The sequence below is a fragment of the Pongo pygmaeus genome, chromosome 23 (assembly GCF_028885625.2).
Source record: "Pongo pygmaeus isolate AG05252 chromosome 23, NHGRI_mPonPyg2-v2.0_pri, whole genome shotgun sequence".
NCBI lineage: Eukaryota > Metazoa > Chordata > Mammalia > Primates > Hominidae > Pongo > Pongo pygmaeus.
In genome coordinates, this window is record NC_085931.1 from 53,382,274 (window position 1) to 53,390,276 (window position 8,003).

Here is an 8,003-nt window from a genome sequence, read left to right on the forward strand (position 1 = left end):
GTGGTGTTTCTGAATCAGGATTCTGAGCTGAACTGCAAACCTGACTGTGCTCCAAGGTTCTTGGACCAGCAAGCCCAGCTCCCAGAGTCCCGCTGCCCTGGCCTGAACCCGCCACTGCACACCCCAGGCTCTCAGCAGCCTGGCTCGTGGGAGGAGGCGCCGATGATCCTTCTTGCATTTCCCGCTTCAGACTTGATGGATGACAGAGGACTCCTGCTCCAGCTGTGGGGAACTCCAGCCCGCACTTTGCCTCCAGCCCGATGGTGCAAGATCCAGCTTCTCTTCATCCTGGCATCAAACGTCTGTTTGATCAGCTTTTTATCCATTTTCTGAAAATGTAGTGATTGAGAGATGTTCTGAATCTTGCAGAATTCTGTGTTGCACCCTGGCCACACATCAATGCAGCCCTGAACCTGACCCTGGGTGGACTCCCTGCTCTCTGCCAGCCCCTTTCTCACCCCTGGGTCCCCACGGCCCCTGGCTCTCTCCCTCTGCTAGAATCTCGCTGAGGGATTGGTGGGGAGGGGGTGGTCACACACTGGGTGGAGATCTGGTGCCCCCTGGAGGCCGGACAGGAAGTGCCAGGATGGACAATGTCTTTGAGAACTCGGTGGCATCCCGCTCCTGATGGCGTGGGTCCCACCACCCCTCCCCCAGCCTTCTTGACAGCAGAGGAGATTGATGGGGCGCTGCTCGAATGTTCCTCATCAGCGTCTTCAGTAATAAGCTTCCCCATTGGGTAACCGATCCTAGTTTAGCAAAACTGTTTGTCAACCATTTTCTCCCTTGAGCTTCATAAGAACCCCGTGGGAGAGAAGAGAGAGGGGGCCCCCCCGGGATCTGAAAAGCTGTGCCTCAGCCAAGTTCATGAGTCACTGGCGAGGAGGCCTGCAGGTCCGCGAAGCCTAGGAGGTCAAGAGTGCCCACGTGGGGACGTACGGACCTCAGGGCCGCAGGTTGCTGGGTTGGACCCTGGCTCGGAGCTCAGGATGGAAACCCGGAAACCCCACAGGCAAGGAAGGAGGTGGAACAGAACAGGGCAGAACCAAGGACCCAGTGAGGGTGGCTGGCGTCAGAGCAAATATCAGAGTTCACAAGGTGAAATAATCCAAAAATCTATACAGAAAAAGCTAATCATTTCCTCCAATCTCTCCCCCAAAGGTGTCTACTCCTGCAGGCTCACCTGTAACCTTTGTCACTCACTCTTCTGATTCTGCAAACATATAAAGCATGGAGCCACAGCCAAGAGAATCTGGACTTGTTTGTTTTTCCCGAAATAGGATATCTTAAATCCGTGGCTCAGCACTGCACCCTTTTCTTTTTTTTTTTTTTTTTGAGACGGAGTCTCACTCTGTTGCCCAGGCTGGAGTGCAGTGTCATGACCTTGGCTCACTGCAACCTCTGCCTCCTGGGTTCAAGTGATTCTCCCGCCTCAGCCTCCTGAGGAGCTGGGACTGCAGGTGCAAGACACCACGCCTGGCTAATTTTTGTTATTTTTAGTAGAGACAGTGTTTCACCATGTTGGCCAGGCTGGTCTCGAACTCCTGACCTCAAATGATCTGCCTGCCTTGGCCTCCCAAAGTGCTGGGATTACAGGCACAAGCCACAGCACCCGGCCTCACTGTGCCCTTTTCACTGGCGGGCATTTTATTGTCCCTACAGACCCAAGACAGGGGGTGGGGGAGACATGCTTTGTGCTCACCTTGCTGGTTCATAGTCAGGTGGCCCGGAGGACCCAGCCCTGGCAGCTGTGGGGTAGCTCCAGCCTGGGCCGGACAGGTAAGCAGAATCAAGAGATGGGGCCAGTTGCGGCTACAGGGCCGGGAGGGGCTGCAGCTCCTGTTCAGGGTCTGCAGAAAAGCAGGGTTCTGCTGGCTGGCCTGCAGTGGAAAGAAGACAGAGGGACAGGGAACTGGGGGTAGGGACAATCCTGCTCAACTAAATTACCTTGAGAGGACAGGAGTCCCCACAGGAAAATCAGGAGTCTGTCCCTCTGGCTGGGGTGGGCTGTGGGGAGGATGCTGGGCCAGCAGAGCCTGACAGAACCATCCCAATCATAAAAGGATATGTTTTTGTCAAGACTTTTCTAAACCCATAATCACCTCCCTCCTATGTCTTAGGTCAGCTTCTTTCATCGCAGGCACCACTGGGGACATTGCTGGGAGGAAGAGGAGGGAGAAGCGATGGGCTTCATTAGGAACGGTGAGTTTGTGACTCTGCTGCTAAGTAGCAGCTCCAGCTCACCCCCCTAGCTCTCTTCCACAGGCCACAGCTGGGCATGGAGAAATGGTGACTTCAGAGACCTGGACAGAGGAGATGGGGGAGAGTGAGGGGCCGCCCTGCCTGAGGTCTGAGGGTGACAGCAGAGGACGGCCAAGGAGTACAGGGCCAGCTTGCCCTGCCCTCTCTAAGAGAGTCTTACTGAATGTAGGGGTTGAATTGTGCTCCCCAAGAGATATGTTCAAGTATTAACCTCTCCCTCCCCCTGACTCTTCCATTCCTGTGAATGTGACCTGAATTTGGAAACAAGGTCTTTTCAGATGTAATCAGGTCCTTTCAACTCAAGATAAAATAATCTTGGACTTAGGGCGGGCCCTATGTCCAACAGCTGGTGTCCTTATAAGAAGGAGAGGAGACGGCTAGGCGTGGTGGCTCACACCTGTAATTCCAGCACTCTGGGAGGCTGAGGTGGGCAGATCATGAGGTCGGGAGATTGAGACCATCCTGGCTAACACAGTGAAACCCCGTCTCTACTAAAAAATACAAAAAATTAGCCGGGCGTGGTGGCGGGTGCCAGTAGTCCCAGCTACTTGGGAGGCTGAGGCAGGAGAATGGCGTGAACCTGGGAGGCAGAGCTTGCAGTGAGCCAAGATCGCGCCACTGCACTCCAGCCTGGGCGACAGAGCGAGACTCTGTCTCAAAAAAAAAAAAAAAAAAAAAAAAAAAAAAGAAGAAGAAGAAGCAGAGGAGACACAGAGGAAAGACGGCCATAGATAGGAAGATGGAGGCAGAGATGGCAGTGGTGAGGCTACAAGCCAAGGGATGCCTGTGGCCATTGGACGCTGGAAGAAGTGAGGGAGGATTCTTCCCTAGAACCTTCAGAGGGAGCACAGCCCTGCCGACACCTTGGTGTTGGACTTCTCGCCTCCAGAACTGGGAGGAAATCAATTTCTGTTGTCTTAAGCCACCCAGTTTATGTTATTTTGTTACAGCAGCCTGGGAAAAGGAATACACTGAATAAGAACCCAAGTGAGCTTATTAGAAAGAATATTGAGGCCTGGCACAGTGGCTCACACCTGTAATCTCAGCACTTTAGGAGGCTGAGGCAGGTGGATTGTTTCAGTCCAGGAGTTTGAGACCAGCCTGGGCAACAAAAATACAAAAATTGGCCGGGTGTGGTGATGCACACCTGTAATCCCAGCTACTCGGGAGGCTGAGGCAAGAGAATCCCTTGAACCTGGGAGGTGGAGGTGGCAGTGAGCCGAGATCATGCCATTGTACTCCAGCCTGGGCGACAGAGCAAGACTCTGTCTCAAAAAAAAAGAAAGAATGTTGAACCTCCTCAAGAGGAGGTAAGCGATTTTAAACACTCTGAAGCCACGCAGGATCAACCCTTTTACAAGCCAAGGGGAGGAGGAGGAAAAATTGAAGTCACTTTTTTTTTGAGACATAGTCTTACTCTTGTCGCACAGGCTGGAGTGCACTGGTACAATCTCAGCTCACTGCAGCCTCCACCTCTGAGGTTCAAGCGATTCTCCTGCCTCAGCCTCCTGAGTAGCTGGGATTACAGGCGCCCACCATGGCACCCAGCTAATTTTTGTATTTTTAGTAGAGATGGGGTTTCACCGTCTTGGCCAGGCTGGTCTCGAACTCCTGACCTCAGGTGATCTGCCTGCCTCAGCCTCCCAAAGTGCTGGTATTACAGGCATAAGCCACTGTGCCCAGCCTCGATTTTTCTTTTTTAATGGTTAAAAAATACTTTCAAATGTACACACAGTAAAATTCACTTCTTCTGGTATATAGTTCAAATGCACCATGACCACCGTCAAGACAGGGAACATCCCGTCACTCCCGGAACTCCCCGTGCTGCCCCTGGCAACCACTGCTCTGTTCTCCCATTGCTTTTCCAGCGAGTCCTGGAAGTGGAATCGTGTGAGTCCAGGTGCTTTTGCTGAGCATCGTGATTTGAGGTTCACCCACATTGTTGTATGGTTCCTTTTCATTGCTGAGAAGTGTTCCACTGTCTGGATGGACTGTGGTCTATTTATCTATTCACCAGGTAAAGGATGTGGGCGATTTCCAGGTTTCGATGATTATGAATAAGCTCCTGTAACATTCACGCACAGGTGTTTGTATGAATGGAAGTTTTCACTTCTCTTGGGCGAATACCTGGGAGTGGGGTTTCTGGGTCCCGATCAGGTTTCTAGTGGTCTGTAAGTCAGACTTGCTGAGAGGTGTCGTTGGGGAGACGCACACAGGCAAGGTCAGCTCTCAGGGTCCTTTCTGCAATGCGGGGATGTCGAGGTCACCTGACTAAAGGACGAATGCCAGCTGGTCGCCCAACCTGTCCGTTCCTTTTCCCTCAGAAGCTAATAGAGGAAAGTAAACCTGTTGTTTCACTCTCATTTCCTTTTATTTTCATTAATATTAGGAAATGCCAAGATTAGTGAAAGAATGAAAAGATGAGTCAAAACAGCCTAGAAAAGGCTTCAATGATTCTCAAACTGGATGATCGAATCCTGAATAATTGGGAATCAACAGTAATGGCCAAAGTAAGACTTTTAAAAAGTCCTCTTTTGTTTTTTTTTAAGAGATGGGGTCTCACTATGTTGCCCAGGCTAGTCTCAAACTCCCAGGCTCACCCAATCCTCCTACATTGGCCTTCTAAATTGCTGAGATTACAGGTGTGAGCCACTCAGTCCAGCCCAAAATCCGTATTATATCCTATTTTTTTGCTTTGCATGAAACATTATATTTACTTCCATCCCACCCTGAACATAACAGCAGAGGGAATTTCTTTCTTTTTTTTTTGAGAAGGAGTATCGCTCTGTCGCCCAGGCTGGAGTGCAGCGGTGTGATCTTGGCTTACTGCAAGCTCCGCCTCCTGGGTTCACACCATTCTCCTGCCTCAGCCTCCCGAGTAGCTGGGACTACAGGCATGCGCCACCATGCCTGGCTAATTTTTTTGTATTTTTAGTAGAGACAGGGTTTCATCGTGTTAGCCAGGATGGTCTCAATCTCCTGACCTCGTGATCCGCCTGCCTTGGCCTCCCAACGTGCTGGGATTACAGGTGTGAGCCACCGCGCCCAACCCAGCAGAGGGAATTTCTAAAGGCAAAGACTGTTCCTGAATTAGGCAAAGGCGTGGCAGCTTCACCTCTTACTGCCTGGGGTTGGGCAGTTCTCTGCAGAGCAATTCTCAAGGAGCTGTCTTAGCTTGACTTGCCCCAAAATTGCTGCTGGAGAGTCCCAGCTGCCCCATCTAATTACCCTGAGCCCTTCTTCTACCTAAATGCAGCCCTGGCCCAGCTCAGGCTGAGAAGTCCCAGGATCTGCGGTCACCAAGCAGAAGAAAACCAGAAGAGCCAACAGTGTCATTGCAGGCTGAGTCCAAGCTCAAAGAGAGGAGACCAGTGTCCCAGCTCAGCTCACAGTCAGGCAGACAGAGCGAATAATTCTATCTTACCTTTCCTTTTCTTTTTTTTTTTTTTTTTTTTTTTGAGATGGAGTCTCACTCTGTCACCCAGGCTGGAGTGCAGTGGTACACTCTCACTGCAACCTCCACCTCCCAGGTTCAAGCAATTCTCCCTGCCTCAACCTCCTGAGTAGCTGGGACTACAGATGCCCGCCACCACACCCAGCTAATCTTTGTATTTTTAGTAGAGACGGGGTTTCACCATGTTGGCCAGGCTGGTCTTGAACTCCTGACCTCAGGTGATCCACCTGCCTTGGCCTCCCAAAGTGCAGGGATTACAGAAGTGAGCCACCTCACCCGGCCTTTTTTTTTTTTTTTCTTTTTTTTTTTTTTTTTTTTTTTGAGACAGGCTCTTGCCCCGCTGTCCAGGCTAGGGTGCAGTGGTGTGAACGTGGCTCACTGTAGCCTCGATTTCCTGGGCTCAAATGATCCTCTTGCCTCAGCCTCCTGAGTAGCTGGGACTATGAGTGTGCCACGCCTGGCTAATTTTTTAAAAATTTTTTTGTAGAGATAAGGTCTCACCATGTTGCCCAGGCTGGTCTCAAACTTCTGGGTTCAAGCAATCCTCCTGCCTCCTGCGTAATTGGGACTACCAGCATGTGTCACCACACTGGGCTTACTCTGTCTTTTGTTCTCATCAGGCTTTCGATGGATTGGACGAAGAGCATCAACACTGGGGAGGGCCATCATTTTACTCAGTCTACTGATGCAAATGCTTATCTCTTCTGGAAACACCTTCACAGACAGACCCAGAATCATGTTGAACCAAATACTGGGCACCTCATGGCTCCAACAAGTTGATGCAAAAAAATGAACCGTTGCAGAAAACGAAGAACAGTCACCAACTCCCACCCATGCAGCTGGCTCATTTGCTGGGCTGCCCTCCCCAGCAGGTGGCACAGGAATCCCTGCCTTGGCAGGGAGGAGGCCTGGGGTGTGTGCAGGTGCCCATGGGAAGTTTCTTTGCCATGGGGAAAGCCAGAGTGACCCCTTGCTTGAACACGAGAGGTGGAGGTTTCAGTGAGCTGAGCTTGCACCATTGCACTCCAGCCTGGGCGGCAGAGTGAGACTCTGTCTCTAAATAAATAAATTAAATAAATAAACAAATAGAATTTAATATAAATAACTAGAAACTTTTCAATACTTGCATCTCTGCAGGTTACCTCTGGAAGTGCAGGGCTTCGTCTTTTTGGATTAACTCAGAAATTAGACCTTCAGAAAACATCATCAGCTCTGACTCTGCACCCTTGATGCTGCTGGTGGCGACTGATGCTTCCTGATGGAAATCTAGACCTGAACATAAGTCACAGACAAATGCAGACTTGAGTTGGAGCTAAGCTGACTCAGGTATTTTGAGATCTATAATCTGAGTGGGGAGCGGAGGGATTCCAAGATATTTGCGTTCAGTGGCTTTTGCACACAGCAGAACCTGTGCTGAGGGCATTTCTAGAGTCATTACTCATAATCTGCAGTGTTTCTTTCCAGGGTTCCAGGCATCTTACCCCAGAGCTGATTTCCAGATTTCAAGAAAAACCCAGGATTTAGGGCTGGCACGGTGGCTCACGCCTGTAATCCCAGCATTTTGGGAGGCCGAGGCAGGTGGATCACTTGAGGTCAGGAGTTTGAGACCAGCCTGGCCAACATGATGAAACCCTGTCTCTACTAAAAATTAAAAAAAATTAGCCGGGTGTGGTGGCATGCACCTGTAATCCCAGCTACTCAGGAGGCTGAGGCAGAAGAATCGCTTGAACCTGGGAGGCAGAGGTTGCAGTGAGCCTAGATCATGCCATTGCACTCCAGCCTGGGCAACAAGAGCAAAACTCCATCTCAAAAAAAAAAACAAAAAACAAAAAACAAAAAACAAAACAGACAAGATTTAGATCCCCTCACTGCAGCCCCCTCATGGCCTGGTAGCTTTAGCAAAGCCTCCTCCTCCTCCCCCTCCTCCTCCTCCCCCTCCTCCTCCCTCCTCCCTCTTCTAGGTACAGAGGATGAGCAGTGGCTCCCCACACCATCCCCTGTAGCAGAGGCCCCTCTTCCCTTCATTCCTCATTCTGTACAGATGCTATGGGAGCTTCAGGCTCCACACTCAGGTCCCCAGTCCCTGAAACATAAAGCTGAATAAGACAGAGTCCCTGGGCTGAAGGGGCCACTGGTGGCCATGGAGGCAGAGTAAACAGAGTGGGGCTGATGTAAAGGCGAGCTGGGGTGCAGTGGAGGCACAAAACGGGCAAGGATGGGGACCTGGGTGACGAGGTGGGGCAGACAGGCGGAGCTCAGACTGGATCCTAGGCAGGGAGGAGTCACC

General features: G+C 51.0%; 1 pseudogene; it reads left to right on the forward strand.

Moving 5' to 3' along the window:
• The first annotated feature begins 697 nt into the window (after nucleotides 1-697).
• Nucleotides 698-7,690, forward strand: LOC134739282 (putative uncharacterized protein encoded by LINC00269; annotated as a pseudogene).
• Nucleotides 7,691-8,003: the final 313 nt, after the last annotated feature.